Source organism: Cervus elaphus, chromosome 24, assembly GCF_910594005.1.
Source record: "Cervus elaphus chromosome 24, mCerEla1.1, whole genome shotgun sequence".
NCBI classification, from domain to species: domain Eukaryota; kingdom Metazoa; phylum Chordata; class Mammalia; order Artiodactyla; family Cervidae; genus Cervus; species Cervus elaphus.
In genome coordinates this window covers 42,428,151-42,451,571 of record NC_057838.1, presented here as the reverse complement: position 1 = coordinate 42,451,571, position 23,421 = coordinate 42,428,151, and positions in this window count along the sequence as shown.

Below are 23,421 nucleotides of genomic sequence, written 5' to 3'. Positions count from 1 at the left end.
CATTGTTACGTTAGCTGGCCTTCTTCTTGAGTGCCTGCTATATTTGAGTGTTTGTCTCCACAGATTTGATATGTTGAGACATCCTAATGCCCATTGAGAGGGTATTGGAGCGGGGGGCCTTCTGGAGATGCCTAGGTCACAAGAGTGGAGCACTCATGAATGGGATTAGTGTTCATGTAAAAGGGATCTCACAGAGCTCTTTCCAGTCTTCCACTCTGTGAAGAAACAACAAGAAGGTGTCAGCTAGGAACCAGGAGGAGCCCCTTTCACCAGAACATGACATTGCCAGCACCCTGATATTAAACTTCACAGACTCTAGAACTAACACAGATAAATTTCTGTTCTGTATAGGCTTCCAGTCTGTGATATTTTGTTGCAGAGCTTGAATGGACTAAGGGAGTGCCTACATGGAGACTTTTGATAAAGGGGCACAAAAGCATATAACTTGGTCCCAAGGAGAGAGGAAGGCTACCCCTCTCTGCACAGCTATTACTAGATGCTGGAAGTCTCTCTCTTGTAGATAGAAACCCCAAGCTAAGTCCAGCACATAAAAGCAGAGAGTTCGGTAATAAACCTGACCTTGTTACAGAACCAGTAGTATAAAGAACATAAGTGAACATGGCACAATCGATATCCTAGATTCTGTCCCGAGTGACAAGGTCTACTTCCTTGGCCAGGTGGGGGCATATTACCTGGGAGAGAGGAGGGGATGCTAAGAGGGAGTTGGGGGAAAGGTCTAAAGACCACCTCTTCCCATGTGCTTAAAATGAGCTTGTTTATGATGGATGCGGTGGTTTTTTTTTAACTTTTTATTTTTTTAGGGGGTGTATAACTAATTAACAGTTTTGTGATAGTTTCAGATAAACAGTGAAGGGACTCAGTCATATATATGTATGTATCCACTCTCCCTCAGACCCTCCTCATAGCCAGGTTACCATATAACACTGAGGAGGGTTCTATGTGCTACATGGTAGGTCCTTGTTGGTTATCCATTGTAAATATAGCAGTGTGCACATGTCCATCAAACTCTGAGAGAGAGTTTTCTGACCCTTGTATTTTCCAAAGAAGCATCTCAAGGGCCACTGGTGGAAGGCTGTAGAGCAACAGTGATGTGGGTTCCCACTTTCTTCTTTTTTTTTTTTTTCGCTGCTCAGACCTGCCTTTATTTTTTTTTCCCCCTTCAAATCAAGCATCTTGTTGTTTATTTTATTTATTTATTTATTTTTTTACTTTACAATATTGTATTGGTTTTGCCATACATTGATTTTCTTCTAAGGGAGCAATTGTCCTTTCATCTGATTTAAGAACTGGTCTTCTAAAAACATTGTCTTTGAAGAAAGAATTCTGTGGCCAAGTCTACTTAAAATCTTTATGAGGAGGGATTATACAGCTGGGTCACTCTGAGTACTTAAGGAATTACCTGGAGAAATTAGGAAATAAAAGAAATAAAAAATAAAAAATACCCCTTGATTCTGGGATAGCTAGGGAGGTATCCAAGGTGTAAGAGAGGCAGAGCTTTGTCAAATGATAGGATGAAATAATTAAAACAACAGTTGAGTTTTACTGAGTACTTACTATATTCCAAGCACTGCTCAAAACACTTTACATTCATCAATTTCTTTAATCCTTATTAAAGGATTAATATGTTAGTGTGGTAGGTTCAATTATATCCCCCCCCAAAAGATATGTTTAGGTCCTAACCCCCAGTCCTTGTGAATGTGATCCTATTTGGAAATGGCATCTCTGCAAATGTAACCAAGATGAAGTCATACTGGATGAGAGTGGTCGCCTTATACAAAGAAATACAGCAACTCAGACACAGAAATACACACAGCCATGTGGAGATAAAGACAGAGAGTGAAGTGGTGCTGCTACAAGCCAAGGAATGCCAAGGTTCACCAGTAACCATTAGAAGCTAAAAAGAGGCAAGGAAGGGTTCTTCTGTAAGGCCTTCAGAGGGCTCATGGCCCTGTAGACACTTTGATTTTGAACTTCAAGTCTCCAGAACTGTGAGATAATAGAATTCCTGCTCTTTTAAGCTACCCAGCTTTTGGTACTTTGTTACAGCAGCCTTAGGAAATTAATACAGTAGAGGTATGGGTCTAAACCACACAGAACCACCAACACCTGTTTTCTAAATATAGACGAATGTAATGTCAAGACATTCCATATAGTTGAGCCTATTATTTTCAGATGATGAGCAAAGTTGCAGACATGTAAATTCACATGTTCAAAGTCTCATGGCTAGAAATTGGTAGTCAGAATCTGAATTCACTCTCTGGCTCCAGAGCCCAGGCTTTTGATCTTTTGACACAATCATTAGGCAGAATTTCCAAGTGTATGTGATTATAAGTTTAACAGGATTGGTTTTCTTTTGTTTTTATTTAGTTTGTCTTTGCTTTTCTTGTACTATCATCCGTGAGTAGCAGGGACCTACTTTCACTTACATCGGATGAAACAGATATTGATGAACACCTCAGAGAAGATAGGAAATTGATGTAATAGATTTATCTTGCAGATTTGTGGCGTTATAACCATTTCAGGTCTTGCTGTAGTTTTATTCTCTGAGTACAGAACCTAGGGGCAAGCTTCTTTCTAAGTGCATTGAGAAGTTGAGACTATACATTCCTTCAAGTGGAACAGGTACAATTGCGCTGTTTCCATTTCTCACTGTAGACCTTTTGGTGTTGCCTTATGTATGAAATGGGCTTCCCAGGTGGTGCTAGTGGTAAATCACCCTCTTGACAATGCAGGAGACATAAGCAACATGGTTCGATCCCTAGGTTGGAACAATCCCCTGGTTCAGTCCCTGTTGGGAAGATCCCCTGGAGGAAGGCATAGCAATCCGCTCCAGTATTCTTGCCTGGAGAACCCCATGGAGAGAAGAACCTTGTGGGATATAGTCCATAGGGTCGCAATGAGTTGGACATGACTAAAGTGACTTAGCATGCATGCACACACATATATGTAATATATTCTCTATACATCATGCATACATAGACACAATAAACTCTGAAACAAGCCAGTCATTAAGGCTTTTTAGAAAAACACTGTTTCTTTCATTCATGTGCAATCCCAATTTGCATCTTTTATCCCCCAGAATAACCAATTCCAATTTCAAGAAAGCACTAGCCTTCAGCTATGCAGGTTTCTTCAGAGAATGTATGTATTCTCCTGAATTTTGGAGGACAAAGTTGAGAGTTTCATACAAAATCCTGCTTCATGTCAATTGTGCCTCTCCTTGCTAACCTTCCCTGGTGGCTCAGAGGTTAAAGCATCTGCCCGGAATGCGGGAGACCTGGGTTTGATCCCTGGGTTGGGAAGATCCCCTGGAGAAGGAAATGGCAAACCCACTCCAGTATTCTTACCTGGAGAATCCCATGGACGGAGGAGCCTGGTTGGCTACAGTCCACGGGGTTGCAAAGAGTCAGACACAACTGAGTGACTTACTTTCTTGCTAACCTTCCAGAACTTTTGCTACCATACACAGGGATTCTTAAGCTTTCTTGAGATAAGAACATTTTTTACATTAATTTTTGTTGGAGTATAATTGATTTTATCTTGCATTGGTTTCTGCTGTGCAGCAAAGTGAATCAGTTACACATAAACATATTCACTCTTTTTTAGATTCTATTCCCATATAGGTCATTAGAGAGCATTATATAGAGTTGAGATGGGAACGTTCTGACAATCATTTTGATTCCCCCAGAAAAATGTACATAGCATAAAACATTGCTTATGATTTATGATTTTAGGGAATTGATTAATCTTCTGAAATATATCCTGGACCCCTAAAAGAATCTGCTCTTAGGAATTCTTCTCTTGAGATTCATGACTCAAATGGGTAAAATAACCTGATGGTGTAATGAGAAATGTTGGGTTGTATCAATTAGGAATTTTTCTACATGCAAAGGGAAAAACTCACCCTTCACTGGCTTAGCTGCTAAAACAAAACAAAAACAATGGTGGTGAAGGTAGTGGAGGACATAATGATCCCCGTGAATCTAGGGGTAGCACTGACTTCAAACAGGGCTTGATACAGGTCTTGTGATTTGATCAAGTTCTGTCTATTGTCTCTGCTTCCTCTGGGTTGGCCCTCTGCTCAAAAGATATAGTGAAAAAAAAAAAAAAAAGATATAGTGAAAGATGTCGGCCAGCAGTTCCTGGAGCTATTGCCCTTCAAACCCCCATCCAGCAGAAAAGAAAATATTCTTCAACTATTATATAAACATCCTTGGTTTCAGGGATTGGACCATCCTGGTTAAGATGCCCTGCAGCCAAAAGGGGTGTGTACCCGGCCTTCTCACTACAGAACCGGGAGTGGAATCAGCTTCCCTAAGTGTAAATTGGCAAAGGGAAGAGCCCCAAAAGAATATTAAGCCAAAGGGAATAGACCATGAGAAGCCAGAAGCAGCATCAATTAGGGCTCACATTTAAAATGTATGCATGAGACATGGTTGAAAAATAACTCATTGCTTCCTGTATCTGGGTAGCCATGATCAAATCATGTCCCTTGAGTCCCACCAGTGTGTACCTTAACGGGCCAGTGTTAATTGGTCACCAGTGAGGAGCCCATGCCCCTCCCCTGAACCAGTATTTTTTTAAAAGGTCCCGATGAAGTCATTTATATATTTTAAAGTAGTTAATGTGCCCCCATGGGCCTGCAGCAAAAGATGCATTTTGAAATATCTAATGAGTAAATGGGGCATTTAGTAAGACACAGTCTAATTACTTTAGGTCTTTGTAAAATATTAATTTAAAGCAACTGCAGCATTGAGAAGTAGGTTTGCCAAGCGGTGCTCAGTGATTTAGCTCTGCACATGCCATTAATCTCAATAGAAGTCTTGCAGCTCACTTGCCGCCCATTGCTTTGGAAATGTACCCCTAAGGTACGGAAATCAGCTAATGTGAATTTTTTTTTTCAATTAATGTTTCGGGGGAAGTGCAGCATTTAGCTTTTGTACACAAGCATATCATCTCCATTGATGGGACCGTGGTCTTGGGAGCTGATGTTCACACACTCAGGCTTGTGTCCCATGTTGTGATGTGGCTGTTGTTGAATATCTGGTATAAACAATATTTCTAACTCTAGAATACACCTGTAAGAACAAAACCAGTTCTCTCAGCAGGAGAATATGATTTGCCTTGGAGCTGAAATACCTTTCTAAGAAAATACATTGTAAATACTCCATTCTAGATTTGCATGTTTATAAAGATGACAGATATTAACTATAAAACATGTCGATGTGAACCCTAAATAACTCTGAATAGTGACATTCAAAAGAATACATGGGAACAAAACTAAAGTTACCTTGCTTTTACCTGTCTTCTATAGGACAACCCCCTAGGGATTGACTTGGCTGGTTGATGCCAATGGCAGGGAATGGACTGGTGGTTTCTTTTGTTTGTTCCATTTATCTTTATTTTTTAATTTTTATTGTAGTATAGTTGCTTTACAATGTTGTGTTAATTTCTTCTGTACAGCAAAGTGAATCAGCTATATGTATATGTACACAGATCCCCTCTTGTTTGGATTTTCTTCTTGTTTAGGTCACCACAGAGCATTGAGTTGAGTTCCCTGTGCTATGCAGTAGGTTCTCATTAGTTACGTATTTTATATGTGGTAATATATATATGTCAATTCCAGTTCATCCCACCCTCTCTCCCCTCCTTGATAATCATAAGTTTGTTATCTACATATGGGACTATTTCTGCTTTGCAAATAAGATCGTCTATGCAATTTGTCTAGATTCCACATGTGTGTGTGAATAATATTTACAATATTTGTTTTTCTCTTTCTGACTACTTCACTCTGTATGACAGTCTCTAAGTCCATCTACGTCTCTCCAAATGACTCAACTTTGTCCTTTTTAATTGCCGAGTAATCTTCCATTGTATATATTCATCACATCTTCTTTATCTCTTCCTCTGTTGATGGACATTTAGGTTGCTTCCGCCTCCTGACTGTTGTTAATACTGCTTCAGTGAACAGTGGGGTGCGTGTGTCTTTTTGAATTACAGTTTTCTCTGAGTATTTTTGCAGGAGTGGGGTTGTTGGGTCATATGGTAGCTGTAATTTTAGATGTTAAGTAACCTCTGTACTGTTCTCGTTAGCAGCTGTATCAGTTTGCATTCCCACCAACTAGTACAGGAGGGTTCACTTTTTTCCACACCCTCTCTAGCATTTACTCTTAGATTTTTTTAGTGATGGCCTTTCTGACTAGTAGGAGGTGATACCTCATTGAAGTTTTGATTTGCATTTCTCAAAGAATTAGCCATATTGATCATCGTTCCATGTGTTTATTGGCCATACGTATGTCTTCTTTGGAAAAATGCCTGTTTAGGTCCTCCACTCATTTTTTTCATAGAGTTTTTTGGCTTTCCTTTTTGATATTTTGAACTGCATGAGCTGTTTGTTTATTTTGAAATTTAATCCTTTGTCAGTTGCTTTGTTTGCAAATATTTTCTCACATTCTGAGGACTGTCTTTTCATCTTGTTTATGGTTTCCTTTGCTGTGTGAAAAGTTTTAAGTTTAATTAGGTCCCATTCGTTTATTTTTGTTTTTATTTTCATTACTCTGGGAAGTGAGTCAAAAAAATGATCTTGCTGTAATTTACAACAAAGAATGCTCTGCCTGTGTTTCCTCTAAGAGTTTTATAGTGTCTGGTCTTACATTCAGGTCCTTAATCCATTTTGCATTTATTTTTGTGGGTGATGTTAGGGAGTGTTCTAATTTCATTCTTCAACATGTGACTGTCTTGTTTTCCCAGGACCACTTATTGAAGAGGCTGTCTTTTCTCCATTGTATGTTCTTGGTGTGTGGGTTTATTACTAGACTTTCTATACTATTCCATTGGTCTACATTTCTGGTTTTGTGATAGTACCATATTGTCTTGATTACTGTAGCTCTGTAAGTATAGTCTGAAGACAGGGAGCCTGATTCCTCCAGCCCTGTTTTTCTTTCTCATGATTGCTTTGGCTATTTGGGGCCTTTATACAAATTGTAAATTTTTCTGTTTTAGTTCTGTAAAGAATGCCATTGGTAATTTGATAGAGACTGTGTTGAATCAGTAGATACCTTTGGGCAGTATAGTCATTTTCACAATATTGATTCTTCCAATCCAAGAACATGGTATATCTCTCCATCTTTGATTTGTGTCATCTTTGATTTCTTTCATCAATATCTTACAGTTTTCTGCACACAGGCCTTTTTCTTCCTTCGGCAGGTTTACTCCTAGATATTTTACTCTTTTTGTTGCAATGGTAAATGGGATTTTTTCCCCCTTAATATCTCTTTCTGATCTTTCACTGTTGGTGTATAGAAATGCAAAAGGTCTCTGTGTATTAATTTTGTATCCTGCAACTTCAATAAATTCATTGATCAGATCTAGCAGTTTTCTGATGGCATCCTTATATATAGCATCATGTCATCTGCAAACAGTGACATTTTTCACTTCTTCTTTTCCAATTTGGATTCCTTTTTTTTTTTCTTCTCTGATTGCAGTGGCCTGGATTTCCAAAACTGTGTTGAACAATAGTGGTGAGAGTGAACATCCTTGTCTTATTCCTGATCTTACACGAACTCATGGTTTTGCACACCTTTCCAAAATGCCTGATCTGTTCAGAGTAGCTTCGTAAACAGTGGTTTACTTGCCTGACATCACTTTATTGCATCTTTAATGAGTTCTGCAAATTGGATGAGAAAGATATTTTAGGAGATAAGTAGTTACCCTTTGCTTCCACCTTTGCATCATCACAGTCGTCAACTCTGGATAGGAAGAGTAGTCATGATGTCATAGTATGCAGTGACGAACCGCTGGGATAGAAAGGACTGTGGAAAGGTTGTAAAGACTAACCGTGATATGGTGGTTCCCTGGGAGAAGTGCTGGTGTGGAGGTGGCTTTGGAAGAAGAGACACAGATAATAGAACAGGCCCTAACACCCTAGAAAATGTAGACTGGCTTTCCTGATAGGGTTTGCTATATAAGTTTTAAGAAACAGCTCCATTGATTGTTTAGCATGGAAACAACATATATAAAAGAATATGCAGCAAGCATGTAGTTTTGAAAATCATTCAGGGCAATCCAACATCATTCATGGGTTTATTTATAGCTGTGCCACAGACTTTCATGTCTGACTTCATTCAATTCCTTCTCTTAGAAAGTCACTAGTATCTTTAGTTTCTGGCTATCCCTGTGCAAATTGCAAGAGCTAATTTAATTTGGGGGTGGAGAGGCTAAGTCTCTCTGCTCCCTTTCAACTCCAGCAAATATTTCATTGTTTGTAATGCCTCTTAATACGCTAAACAATATTTATGCCACACTCTACAACATTTTATAACTTTCTTCTAATTGCCTTAGCAGTCTTTAAAACCAGAGCTTAGCACTTCGATAATAAGCGTATTAATTTGTCTAACATTTAAGTTCTTACAAAGGAAGAGACAAGCATTAATTTTGTTTAGTTAAAACAAGCTTTGCTTTTGAACAGCAGGTGGTAATTGAAACAAAACAAGGACTCATTAGAAGAGCGTCTGGTGGCTCATGATACAAACAGTGCACACTAGAAAACCCAAACACAAGAGCCCTGAAATAAAGTGGTCATCATCTAATTAACAGAACATGTTTTAATTACCGAGTAAACCATGCAGCGCCGTGTGTCAATTTAACTGATGTGCTAAATGCCAGTTTACAATATCAGAAACAGACAAATAATTGGAATCTAATTACATGCAGGTCTATTGCACACCAGCGCCTCCAGCCCATCTTAATAAACAAGTTTTTACATCAAACCATGAATAGCAAATACAGCCGTGCTGTTAATTGCTACATTGTGATATTGGGACTTTGCCAGCTCTGACTATTAAAATAAGCTCTTGTGTGGATTGCAGTTTCTCTGCTACGCTTTAATTAGAATCAAATGAGAGGCAGAGATCGGGCTGTATTACTGCAATTCAATATATGTAAATAAGATAACTGGCTAATCTTTTTATTTTATTTCTGAGCCTCCATGCAATAGGCGGTTTAGTTATGGTAATAGGTTATCACTTTGCAAATGAAGTAGACTTGCACTGTGAGATGAATCAAGAAACATGTAATCTTTGCTGGAGAGTCTAAATATTCCCCATCATCACACGTGGGATCTGGAGAACTTTCTTGCCCAAGATATATGGTGCTATATTTTTAATGCCCACATTGGCCTAGTTTTTCAGCGATAGCTTTTGATGTTGTATTTCACTTGTCTAAATAAACGCGTGATCCATAACATGCTATTTACAATGCTCAGACAGATATTTCAAGATCAACTCTTTTAATGGAGAATCATTTGTTTGAGTACTTGAAAGGTTGCAGAAAAGGTCTACATAAATACTGTATAATGCAAATTTTAAATTAAGACCGAGGCATAGATAACGCTCATATTTCATACTGTATATAAATGTGCTGCTTGTCAGAGAACTAATCAGGGATTCAGAAATACTGAGTGTGAAAATGAAATCTATGGTAGGGACGCTGATGGGCCATTTTTCTGTATTTTCCAAATAGGGAAGAAGATGGTATAGCTGTTGTTGAAAAATTACCAAGTAATGATCTCCTGGGAAGATCTCCTTATGTTTCATTAGAATTGTAATTAGAAGTGCCCGTGACCTTGGGAAACCTGCTTCAGGAGCAAGCTCTCCTCTCTTTTGTTTAAGAAAACCCTCTAAGTTTCCCCTACTCAAGGACCCGAGGCACTGGTAACTGAACTCCATAGAAAGAACATAATAAAGCATTTAAAATGCACTTCTCAGTTGCAATAAACTGAAATAAGCGAATACAGAACGGCTTATCATCCAGTTAATTTTGGTTGTAGTTTGTAATTACAAATTAAAACCATTCAGAGCCTTCTTTCTTGGTGGGGGCGGGGGGCAGTGGTTGTGTCATTTCCTAGATAGTTCTTAGAACTATCTTCTGATGGAGATGGAGGGAGCTCTATTAAGTATCTGGAAACTCCCAAAATTTTCAAAACAACCGTAAGCCGTTTTCAACTTGTGCCTTGAAGTACGCAAGCCAAGCCACTCATTGGTTGGAGCTAAAGTCAGCCTAACAATACTCCGCAAACTTGGCGCAGGTCCTCGCCTATTTAAATTTCTATCACACCATTGTTGAAGGCTCATGCCTTTCACATGGTTCGCCTGGTGGATGTGTTCCAACTCCCAGAAGGGAGCAAGTGCACCACGCAAAATACTGGAAGAGCCTGTATGTTTCCAACACCTCATCTGATACTTTAGTGCAGGGGTAAAAACATTCCTGGTACTCGTGTTGTTGGCCACATCACAAAGGATTTCAGACTGGTACCTCATCCATCTTGGTTCATAAATGAAATGGAGCCTCCCGGTCAATTGTCAAAAAAAAAAAAAAAACAACTCCACATACCCTCTGCTTTTCTCCCGTCCTCCATGTCTCCTACAAAACCGTGCCAACCCCACTAACAATATCTAATCAAAATGTTTAAAATGCAAAGTAAAATGTGTATAAAAAAATGCACAGGGGCTGGAAAAGGAATGTAATAAGGTTAAATTTTACAAGCATAATTCCATATGTTGAAAGCATCTTGTAGTTATGTCAAATACAGATGAAGCTATAAATTACCCCAGAATCAAAAGTGTCAAGTTTCAGGCTAATGCTGAATATATATATATATACACAGCTTCAGAATTCTTATTAAAATATGAAAACACGCTAAACATAGAAAAGCTAACAACTGCACCAAAAGTAAGACAAAGTGTTACTAATGTCTGCCAACTGGTATTACTCACCAGGGCAATCAATCACATATGAGCAAACTTCTATGGCAGGCAACCAGGAAAGCTGAAACCCACCTCTCCCCCATGGTTGTCTTATTTGTGGTTTCTTTCGCAAAGATTCTACTTTATTCCATTTGCTTGCTGTTAACCCTGAGAGGGCATGGTTAGCGAGGGGAAAACATTTATTCAATTACAATGTCTTTATTTCTACTTAAAACACATACAAAACTGTCAGCAACAGACAAATTAGTACTTTAGGCTGAAGTGTGTGCTCAGTTTATTCTATATTTGAATTCTAATAAATTATATCCATGTTATTACAAAAATGATAACTGACATGCTGTCAGAGCTAACCATGTAGATGCATGGAAATATACATAATGCTTTGAAAGCTGTCACATTCAGTCCTGTTGTAAACATCACGCTCGTTTGCTAAACATTGTTGCTATGGCTTTGGTTGACTGTCGTTTTCCCCCACTTAGAAGCCCATGATTTTGAGGATGTCTTAACTCTAGAGAAAATAACGTCTCCCTTAAGAGTTTTAATGATCTATCATGAAATTCAGCATAGCATATGGAAGTGGTTTCTTTCTAAAATATCCTAAGCCAAGTAATAATATGGGCCTATTTGGTGAAGTCAAAATTGGTAAACAGCTTTCCAGTGTACATGATGACAATGTTTCTGGCACTTGTAAAGGAATCGTCTTCAAAATTTGGTGAAACAGTATCTGCTTTTGCTAATCTGTAGTTGGACACATGGGTTGGCCCTTCCCCAGAAGTTAAAATAACTATCAAAAGGTAAAAATGGAACTTAACGTGAATAGTGGTGAAGGGTATCTGTTTACTGGGAGAGATGTTTTTCATCACCATGCATGGCCAATACCATGCTAGATGCTGGTGGCCGAGGCCATTGCCTGCATGGAAAGCATCCTCTAGGGCAGAAAATAAGCAAAAAATAAGTGTGATGAATATGACCAAATGAGGAGTCCTGGGTTCCAGGCTTATACAATTTCAGAGTTTTAAACAAAGAAAGGTTAGATAAGAAAGTGTTCAGAAGTCTTCCAAAATACTCTAGTTGTGAGGTATTAGTAATGCTTGGGGAAGATATCTTGAATGTTTTACCTAGAGCACATGGTTGCAAGCAACAGAAAGCAGTTCTGTTAATCTAAGTAAAAGGGAAGGAAAGCTGAGGTGAAGACTCACAGAATTAATGGCTAACTAGAGAATTTGGCTTAGAAATGGGAAGCAGAGAAGACTGGAGAGCAGGAACCAGAATTTCATAGTAGAAATAGTATCATGAGCTGACTGTTGACTCCTGGCTGGTCTTTTCATCCTTGCATTATCTTCTGATGATCCAAAGTTCTTGGAAACTGTCCATAGCTGGTTGAATTTAGGTCTTGTAGCTACTGCTGGTCTCTCTCCAAGTGAGGGGAAAGTGAAAGTGATCCATCACCATCTGTAGTGTACAGCCATCACAAGGAATTGGCCTTCCACCCCCAAATCTTTGCCAAGAGGAAGAGATAATATCCCCCGCAAAAAAAAGAAAAAAAAATTGAGGTACATCAAAAAGCAGGAATGGGTGTTAGCCTAGAGATGACCACAAGATCTGCTTTACCGCTTCTTGCTTGTTCAGAATCTTGGAAAAGAAGTGCCTAACTTTTGAATTAATCAAACACTAGTAGTTTTCTTATAGTACTGTATTGATCATCTTGCTACTTCTGGGAGGTTTGTTCTCTAAGTTGTGTCTGACTCTTTGTGACCCCATGGATGGTCGCCCGCCATGCTCCTCTGTCAGTGGCGTTACCCAGGAAAGAATACTGGAGTGGATAGCCAACCCTTCTCCAGGGGATATTCCAGACCTAGGGATTGAACCCATGTCTCCTGCTTGGCAGGTGGATTCTTTACCACTGAACCATCTGGGAAGCCCATTGATCGTCTTCACTGTCTAGTTTTAGATCAGTACATGTTATGAAACTGGCTATGTCATACTCTTTAAAGGAGAAGTTTATAAATGTATGAGTGTAAAATTCTTGATTTGGTAAAGATATTTAGGCAAAAATACTCCTAATGTAGCTGCTAAATTTATTCATTTATAACCAAATGTAAAGTATACGGATAAGAAAGTTATAGGTTTCATATCAGAGATTCTGCCTCTAAGAATTTTAAGTTCTGTTGTTTAATTTGTGTGAAAGTCATGCCAAAAAAAAAAAAGTCACACAGAGTAAAAGACAGATATGCAAGTATAAAAATTGTACTAAAATGCAGTGTATAGTCTTTGATTGAATCCTGGAACAGAAAAAAAAAAAAGATGAAATTCAAATCAAATCTGTACTTTCATTAATAGTATTATCCTAAAATTAATCTCTTAATTCTGTTAAACATTCTATGATTATATAAGATGTTAACAGAAGGGGAAAGTGGCTAAGGAACAAAACAAGAATCCTCTCCACTTTCTTTGCAACTCTTTTGTAAGTCTAAAATTATTTTTAATAAAGTTCTTAATTGCAAAATTCCATGCACATAGTAGGTATTCAGTGTTAGTTTCATCCTATTAATTTCCCTCTCTTAATCTTGAAATATTTATGTTGATCAGTTTCCTAAGACAATTTCCTATTGTCCCTTTTTAATTAATCTCTCTCTGGGTGCCAAGAACAAAAAAGGTAATGGGAGAAAAAAAAAACTGAATAATCTAATTTTGCTCTCCTTTGTTGTGAGATGAATTTATTCTTTAAGAAATGTCTAGACATCTCTCATCCTGAGCATCCTAATACTGCCACTACGGAAATACAGTGCTAACAATGACAACATATGTGTCTAATGAGTTCAATTAGGTAGCTAGTTATTCTTCCTTTTGGTTTTACTTATACACAAAACTAACACTGTGTCACACATCTTGAGAATGCTATAGTTCATCTTTAACGGATGGAATTTTGTTCTTATTTTGTTAAATGTTACATTTACATAATTGTGTATGTCATTGGTGTTTATGAGGATACACCAAAAAGTAAAAGTTATCCTACCTCAAATACAGAGAAGTATTAGTCTAAAATGATAATAGGTACTCCTCACAGTGATAACTCATGCTGTCTGAACCCAGGAACCAAATAGATCTTAGATAATGAGAGTTGGTTTTCTTCTGCTGCTCTAAGATTAGTCACTTATTCTTTGCACAGAAGTTCCACTAGTGTCAGGGATGACTTTTTTTCTTTAAATCGCAGAGTATATAGCTTTAGAAATTCCTGACAGGAGGCCAGCTGACATTGCTTATGGTTGTTTTCATTTTGTACCGTTAGGTGCCCTTAAAATTTTATTTCTTGGCTATGTTATTCCGTTCAAGTTGAAATCACAAAGCCACTCTTGTAAAGTAACACCTGGCGATTGAATAGTTAACTGTAGAACTTACTGTTGTTGAAATATTCTTATCTCTAGACACAAAGATATTTATATGAAAACTGCATTCTTTGTGACAAACCAGAATCTTATTTTGCTGTGGCCAAATGCAATGGACATCTGTTGTTTGTTGCCTGCCCAGCGCATATTCCTCCCTTTCCTATTAGCAGAGGCTGCGTTTGGGGGGAGGTCCAACCCCTATAATCCCCTTATGGTTTTGGGAGGACCCTCATCCTCACCCACATTTGAAGAGTGGACCGGTGACTCAGACCCATCCAGACATTGGAGTCTTTCCTCTTGGCCACAGAGATTGGCTCAACATTAGTGTATGATCCCAGCCAGACCAAAGAGATGCAATTCGGGGAATCATACTGGAATGCCTGGAATAAAGGAGCGCTTTTTCCTGGAAATGAATCTAAGATGTCAACCTGGAGCCACTTGCGGTGGGGGGAGGGTGGAGAGAGGGAGGGTGGAGCCTTGTGCAAGCCCAGCATGGTAAAGAACAACAAAGACCAGATCTAAGGATGTCCTTCCACCCATCCTAGAGAGAAAGAATCTTTTCTTCTCCCTTAAACTAGTTTGAACCAGGTTTATGGGTGTATGTCTCTTGCACCTAACATAGTCCTGTCTAATTCACAAAATCTTCATGCATATTCTTCTCCCTTTAAGAAATCTAACTCAGGTGAAACAGGTATTTCCATTTATTTCATACATATATACTAAGTGTAAACAACACAAACCAATGAAGTGAGTGAGTGTGTAAAAAGATTTTATTAGATATAATCCATGCCTTCGAACAAAGGTGTGTGGAAAACTAGAAATCGGTTGACTTTTAGGGAAGAGAGAAAGTTTGAAATTCCTGTTGTCTTTTCTGTAAATGGAATGTTAATGGTTTTTTCTCATGGAGTACAATTAGTTAGGGAATCCCTAGAACATGATGTTTAAGAGCATGGGTTCGGGCATCAGAAAACCTGGTTTAAAGTCTGTTCTGCCTTTTGATCACCATATGACCTATAACTCACTTAGCCTCTCTTAGCCTTGATTTTCCTATCTGTGAAGTTAACACAAACAAACCTAGATCATACCATTTTTCAAAGACTGAGAAAAATGCATACAGATTATATATTATCAGTCCATCCTAAAGGAAATTAGTCCTGAATATTCATTGGAAGGATTGATGCTGAAGCTGAAACTCCAATACTTTGGCCACCTCATGCAAAGAACTGACTCATTTGAAAAGACCCTGATGCTGGGAAAGACTGAAGGCAGGAGGAGAAGGGGACGACAGAGGATGAGATGGTTGGATGGCATCACCATCTCAATGGACATGAGTTTGAGTAAATTCTGGGAGTTGGTTATGGACAGGAAAGCCTGGTGTGCTGCAGTCTGTGGGGTCGCAAAGAGTTGGACACAACTGAGCAACTGAACTGAACTGATGCCTGATGTATAGCATTAAATGGTAGTTTAAAACATGATTATATAATACATGATTCAATATAGTTTGTCACCAATTTCAGAATCTTTGGCTTGGTTTCCAACAAGAGAAGGATTATTTTAATTTACATCTCTGGCCCATATTTTATTTCTTTGCATCAGATTCCATATAGATGTACAATTGCATAATGGCTATGACCACTTGAACTTCTTACAGACACAGAAAATTGACCACTCTCAAAACCGAAATCAATGTTTCTCCCTTGGCCCAAATCCATATCTCTTTTTGAAATCTCAATTTCAGTGAAGGTGCCATTGTACACCCAGAACCCTGCTCACTCCCATGTCAGATAAGCCACCAGGTTAGTTCAGTAGTCTTACAAGTGTCTCTCTGCCTCGTTTCTTTTACCCCACGAGCTGCTTTCCACATTGCAGTCAGAGTGATCTTCTAAGTCAACACACTGCCTAAAAGCCAACTGTGGTTTCTCACAAGTCTTAGGGTAAAGGCCAAACTCTTCAGCATGGATTCCCTTTTCTTATGACCCGGGATCTTCACCACTCACATCTCAGCTCTTAACCCTCCCCAGCCACACTCGCCTCACCATTCCACTCGTCCCACCCTGGAAGCTTCTCTCATCCCTCCCTTATTGCTCTAATTTACGTTACAGAGTTTGCATATGTGGTTTCTTTTGCCTGAACAAGTACTTCATTACCTCTCCTTATACTCCTTCCATTGGTTTAATTTGACTTATATCTTTTATGTCCCTGCATACACAGAGGTAGCAGACTTCTTCCAAATGTCCTTTCTCCACCCGTGACTAGATTAGATATTACAATAGCATTGCACTTTTTGATCACAATGTCTGCCACACTGTATTTCATTTCTACATGGATATGTAATTACAGATATGATATAGTAGAATTACCAAATGGATCATCTATTCTAGTACCAGGAATTCTTAACCTGATATGACAAACCTCCAAATGATTCATAGATAGGAATCTGGGGAGGTGGTGGGCAGTTGTGGACTTGGGGGGAAATAAATGAATCTTTTTCTCACTAACTTCAAACTGAAATTCATCATTTCCTTCCAGTATGGATGGAGGCAACAAAACAGAGTAGTGTTAGAAGCTGTCTATGACTTGGTCAAGAGTAAGCAGAGATATTTCATAATACTTTACAGTTATTTCTGATCTCTTGAAATATTTAGGCTCATCCCTATTAAGGTAGTCATTAGTTGGGCCACAAGAATTTATTTAACATGTTGATAAACATATATTTCATAAATTTTTGAATTACTGAGATAATTTCATTATCATTTGTTGTTGTTCAGTTGCTCAGTTGTGTCTGACTCTTTGCCTCAATCTTTCCAGCATCAGGGTCTTTTCCAGTGAGTCGACACTTCACATCAGATGGCCAAAGTGTTGGAGTTTCAGCTTCAGCATCAGTCCTTCCAGTGAATATTCAGGATTTATTTCCTTTATGATTAAATGATATGATCTCCTTGAAGTCCAAGGGACTCTCAAGAGTCTTCTACAGCACCACAGTTCAAAAGCATCAATTCTTGGGCACTTAACCTTCTTTATGATCCAACTCCCACATCCATACATGACTACTGGAAAAAACATAGCCTTGACTAGATGGACCTTTGTTGACAAAGTGATGTCTCTGCTTTTTGACCCTCATTATTTTTTTATAGTCCTCTGTATGTAATCTCCTTAAAAATGTTATCCCAAGAAGGAATTCATAGGATTCACCAAACTTCGAAAGATTTTAGGGCACAAAATCGGTAAGAGTTCTGCACTTGAATCAAAGCTCTGTGAGGCCAGACCACGTTTGACTGGTTCACGACCATATTCCGAGGGCCTCAAACAACATCTGGCACATTGCAGGTGCTCAGTGAGTATGTACTGTACTGAACTGAGATGAAAGCTAGACTGATTTTAATCCAGCATTATTTAGAAGTACATGCCCTGTGGATCTGGACAGTTCACTTGTCCCTGGAGGAGAAGGTGGTCCCTGTGGTGGTGGATAGCTTACATTCTGATTGGCGGTATGTCAGGCTGATGTCCTAGAGTTACTTGGGATAAGGTTTTGCTGAAAATCTGGCATTAAAATTTTAAAATACATAATGAGAAATAGTAGCCAATTCTTTTCCTCTATAAAAAGCAGCTGGCAGCATTGACCTTGAGTGATGCAGAGACAGGTGAATAACTGTCACTGAACAAGTATGATCTATTTTATACAGTCCTATTTTTAATTTGACCTGGAGCCAATTTTTCAACTGGACAACTCTCATGCCAACATCTGCTCCAGCCTGTGTTCTTTTATACATAGTGGGCAGCTTGTGCACCAGGGGAAATTGTCAGACGGTGGTTGTGCCCCTGAGTTCATTTGCAGCTGGCTCTCCTAGATTATCCATAGCAGAAGTACTTCCTGATCAAGCCACTCCATACACATTTCAACTGAGAGCAGTGGCTTTGGAGCAGGCTCCTGAAAAGATCAGGTGTTTTTTTTTCCTGCAAAAGTATTTTAAAAGGTAATGCAGGTCATGGAGCTCAAAAGACCCTCAGATCCATATCAAGAGACCTCTGAGGACCCCTTCCTGAAATAACATTGGATTCATGTGTCCATCCATTCAACATGTTTTTGAGAACCTACTATGTGTCAATAATTTATTGTTTGGGGGCAGGGTGAGTAAGTGAATAAATCAGTGGCCCAAGGACTTCAGTTCAGTTCAGTCACTCAGTCGTGTCTGACTCTTTGCAACCCCATGAATCGCAGCACGCCAGGCCTCCCTGTCCATCACCAACTCCCGGAGTTTACTCAAACTCATGTCCATCGAGTCAGTGATGCCATCCAACCATCTCATCTTCTGTCATCCCCTTCTCCTCCTGCCCCCAATCCCTCCCAGCATCAGGGTCTTTTCAAATGAGTCATCTCTTCGCATGAAGTGGTCCAAGTATTGGAGTTTCAGCTTCAACATGAGTCCTTCCAATGAACACCCAGGACTGATCTTCTTTAGGATGGACTGGTTGGATCTCCTTGCAGTCCAAGGGACTCTCAAGAGTCTTCTCCAACATCACAGTTCAAAAGCGTCAATTCTTCAGCACTCAGCTTTCTTCACAGTTCAACTCTCACATCCATACATGACTACTGCAAAAACCATAGCCTTGACTAGATGGACCTTCGTTGGCAAAGTAATGTCTCTGCTTTTTAATATGCTATCTAGGTTGGTCATAACTTTCCTTCCAAGGAGTCAGCGTCCTTTAATTTCATGGCTGTAATCACCGTCTGCAGTGATTTTGGAGCCCAGAAAAATAAAGTCTGACACTGTTTCCCCATCTATTTCCCATGAAGTGATAGGCCCAGATGCCATGATCTTAGTTTTCTGAATGTTGAGCTTTAAGCAAACTTTTTCAGTCACAGGACTTAGGACAAATAATTATAGCTTCTCTCTGTATCACTTTTCAGGTCTGAACCAAATGGTAGGGGCAGTGGCAATGGCAGACACATCCTTTCCACCCTGTTTGTAGCACCTCTACGAGTCCCCAAAACTCCTTCAGTGTGATGAATTTGGTCTCTTAACATCTCCAAAACCTACCACGCAGAATGGCTGACATTGCCGAGGGAAGAGTCATAAAGCAGAAGGATGATTATGTGGCTGGGAATTTCATTGATCCCCACTCACTCAGGGAATTTGTGTTCACCTTTCATCAGTGATGGTAACTAGGTCCATGTCATATCCTCTCCAACAGTTTGGTAGGAACTGTGTTGTGGATTCTGATTTCATTGTTTGGCTCAATAGGAAAGGATTGTGTAGTCAATTAGCAATATCAGGCATGGACTGTCCACTGGGGAATAGCATTCCCCTCATCACCCTGCTTCCTGTCAGTGTCTTTCTTTCGCCTCCATCACTTTCAGAAAGCAAGGAAAGGCATGAACACACTGCCCAGCTCTGCTCCAAATCTGCAGAGGATTTAGGGTTGGTTAAGAAGTCAGCAGCTTTGGAAATTATACTGTCGCAAGTTTGTCTGCTCTGTGGGGATCTGTACACTTTTGCATCTCTCTCTTGCAGTGAAGATCATTGAAAAGCCTGGTCTAAGAGGGGGAAAATATAAAAATATAATTTGTTTTGCAGTAAAACTAGATAGATCTACAACCTTCCATGACCTGCCCTCCATTTCATAAGTTGAGGGTCAATGGAAAGAAATTATATCCTTAGTGCTCTAAATAAAATGCTCCTTACTTTAGAGACAAGTTCTCTAATGTTACCAGGGTTTACATTTTATTGTGGGAGACTTCTTTAATCAGGAAAATTGGTGTACTAAGGTACTGGAAAAGAAAACTGCCAAGGCTGAAAACTGGAATCATTCACTGTTAGGGAAAATTTGTTTAAAACCCAGTTCTTTTTGTTTATTTGTTTGACTTTTATGTTCTTTGGTGAAAGAAAAGTTATAGTATCCTTTGCCTGAGTTGCTCCATATTTTTAATGAAATATTTCATACTCACAAGCATGTCTCTAATGTATACACAAGATATATAGGTAGCAAGTATCCATGGACCTATCATCTCCTTATAGAAAAAGTCACACTCTGAAGCCCCAGCAAGTCCTAACTGATTAGATGCCCTCATGTCCCTCCCTTGACCACAGAGACAATCACCATTTAGCCATCTTGAATTTTTTTTAAAATTATTAGGATATATGATCATTATAACTCTTTACTAGGTAAACTCATGAAACTCTCTCATTGAAAATACTCCAGACTGGCTAGCCATGATTTAACTCTCACTTGTTCTGATTTGTGTTCCTCTCAAATTGCTAAAACAGCCGAAGTTCTTGGTATTATGGTCAACCATGTTTTATAAATGAGGGTGAGAGGTGAGGAGTTCTTGCCCCTGAAGTTCCAAATGTGACCACAAAATTAGGAAACCTGTGATTGGCAGACTTTTCTGGAAGGGAGTACTGAGAGACATAGATGGATGGATGTGTAAGTTAAAACCCAGTTTCTTGGCAATTGTATAAAGACGGTATTTCAATCTCATCTATAGAGGTTGGTTTGTATTGTTTTGTTAAACACAGATGTCAGAAGGTCCAGTCAGGACCTTCTAAAAATGAATGCTTGGAGATGGAGCCCAGATAGTTATGTTGTTTATGTTTGTGTATCTATTTTTATATGTATATATACCCACATGGTGAATGTGATTGAGATTCTGATTAAGAATCATTGGTGTAAAAAGAAGCTTTAGATTTCTCACATCCCTTTTTCAATCTGAAATTACTTCAGTGGTTCCCTAGACCTTTAGCTCTTAGCTAGGCACCATGGAAAACATTTAGATGCCCTCAGAAAACTGAGTGAAATGGAGACACTGTTCCACAGATGAAGTGAAGATGGTCCACCTGTTTCAGGGTAGTGTATAAGAGTTCAGCCAACTGTGACTTAAAATCCAGCAGCAAGTCTGGAAATAGGCAGTCCAAAATTGTTATCATTGCTCAACCATCCTGGCAGGGCCCAGGATCTCCAACTTCTACACTATCCTTAGTGAGTTAGAATGTATCCTCATGTTTGAACCTTATGTCTGCTCCATCTCCAGGTATCACAGCCATGTTTCTGGCACAAAGAAGAGAAAAAAGACAATGGGTAGTTGAATAAAATTTTTAAAAAGATTTGCCAGTCAAGTCTGACCTTTTAAAATTAGGGAAACAATAGCTTTCCAAAAAGACCTACCCAACAAGTTTCCAACTAACAGCTCATTGGCCAGAAGTGTGTCATGTGCCCAAACCTAGCTGCAAGGGAAGCTAGACATTTTTCCTAGGTACATCCCCCACCCCCCAATCAAAATCAGAGCTTTGTTAACAAAAAAGAAAAGGAGAATGTAAGTTGGTAGGCACCTGAGGCAAATCTTCTTTGATGGAAACAGGTGTGGAATATGTGAGAAAGGGCCTGGACTCAGAGAAAAACAGGATGCTTCACTCTTTGGGGAATTCACAACTTATCTCTCCAACAAAGGAAACTCCTCTTCTGCCCATTTGACTTATGATTTGGGTTAATGCTGTAGGTAATGACCATGTTCCAACTATATGTATATTGACTTCCTGACTCTTAGAGAACACTCTTTTCAGGTTCTTATTATGCACTTCAGTGACTCGCACAAATGCCAACAGCTATGACTACATCCTCAATAAGTGTCCAATCCATAGTAAAGGATATGTTTTACCCTGGTTAACATAGACATTAACCCGTATTTATGCATAAAGTTGACACATTTAAGCCATATTATTTGGTTTATGGGCTTTAATTAAAAGAAAAAAAAACTGGTAAGTGGTAGAGTTCACAACTAACTGTGTGCGATTTATGCCTGGTACAATCTGATTTTGGAGGAGGAGGGTCTTGGGAAGGAGATTAGAATGGTCTCAGGCAATATATTAGTTCTGATTTTGTTCCCATCCAAGCTATGAAAAATATATTACTGTGTATTCTTACTACATTTATTATGTTTGGTTTAATTTAATCATAAGCCTATTCTAAAACTGCCTTCCTCCTATAACCAAATTTCCTGAGTTTAATTACTTCTTAAGGACCAGTTAATTTGGGTTTTTTCTTTTGCCCTGTCAACATGCTGGCCCTCACTTCCTTAAGAGATTAATTTAAAATTCTGGTGAAAATTTTGGTTTTGCCCAGTATGCAAAGCTATCATTCAGAATGAACTGGGCTGGAATCACTCAAGATCCCAAACCCCCTTAAAGCTGGTAAGAAAAAGAGAACATTGGGTATCAGAAATATGATCACTGAGTACACCTACCCATGCCCCATAACTAAGCTGCCTGCTGGAACTTATATGAAATTAGATTTTGTTATTGGTATTCAACATGAGCTATTATGTTTTTCTAATAATAACTTCAATAATAATATAACCTTTGTTTAACTTGGGCACCTGGTTCGCTAAATGAGACCCCAGCTGTCAGTGAAATACCTACCTCAGTATAGGAGTGAATAGTTAATAAATTCATAATATGAGTAAAGAAAATAATAATAATGCTTTGCTTCCCTCCAAGGAATTCAAAGCACTGTGTGGGTACCATTTCATTAATCTGCATATAAATCTTAGGTACATGGTAGGGGAAAAAATGTTTTTTAACCTTAGAAGAAACTGACTATGCAATTACAGGCTGTTTTGACTCCAAAAGAAACCCCTAACTCATCTACTTCTCTCCATCTGCATGGCATCCATATGGTCCAAGCTGCCGTCAACTCGCCTGAATTACTAGTCTTGATAAATTTCCCTGCTCTCAGTCTTACCTCTCCGTAATCAATCCCTGACAATCAGAATGTTTCATTTTTCACTGAAATCAGATATCACCCTAAGCTTAAATCACTTCAGTGGTTCTTCATCCTTTGCTTTTAGTATATCTATCCTCTCATATTCAACTTCCTTTCTTTTCCTGCAACAAGCCAAGAGCTTGACTATCTCAGGACTTTTCAACTCCCTGGCCCCACTCTCAAGCACATCAGGTTTTAGAGTGGCTGTTCTGTTCTCTTCCTTCAGATCCCTTCCCAATCATCTTCTCATCAAGACTTTCTTAAGATTCCTATTCAGAGTAGCTCCCTCCTCCTTGTTACTCTCTATCCCACAAGTATTTCTTTTCTTTACCACATCTATCTCATACTTCATTTATCATTTTATGCTCCTCTGTGTTCATTGCTGATGCTTCTTCCTCTCACCCCACCCACAACTTGACCATAATCTCCTGAGACCAGGCATGCTATTGGCCATATTCTACTGGTGTGTCTCCAGGGCTTAGTGTGGTGTCTGA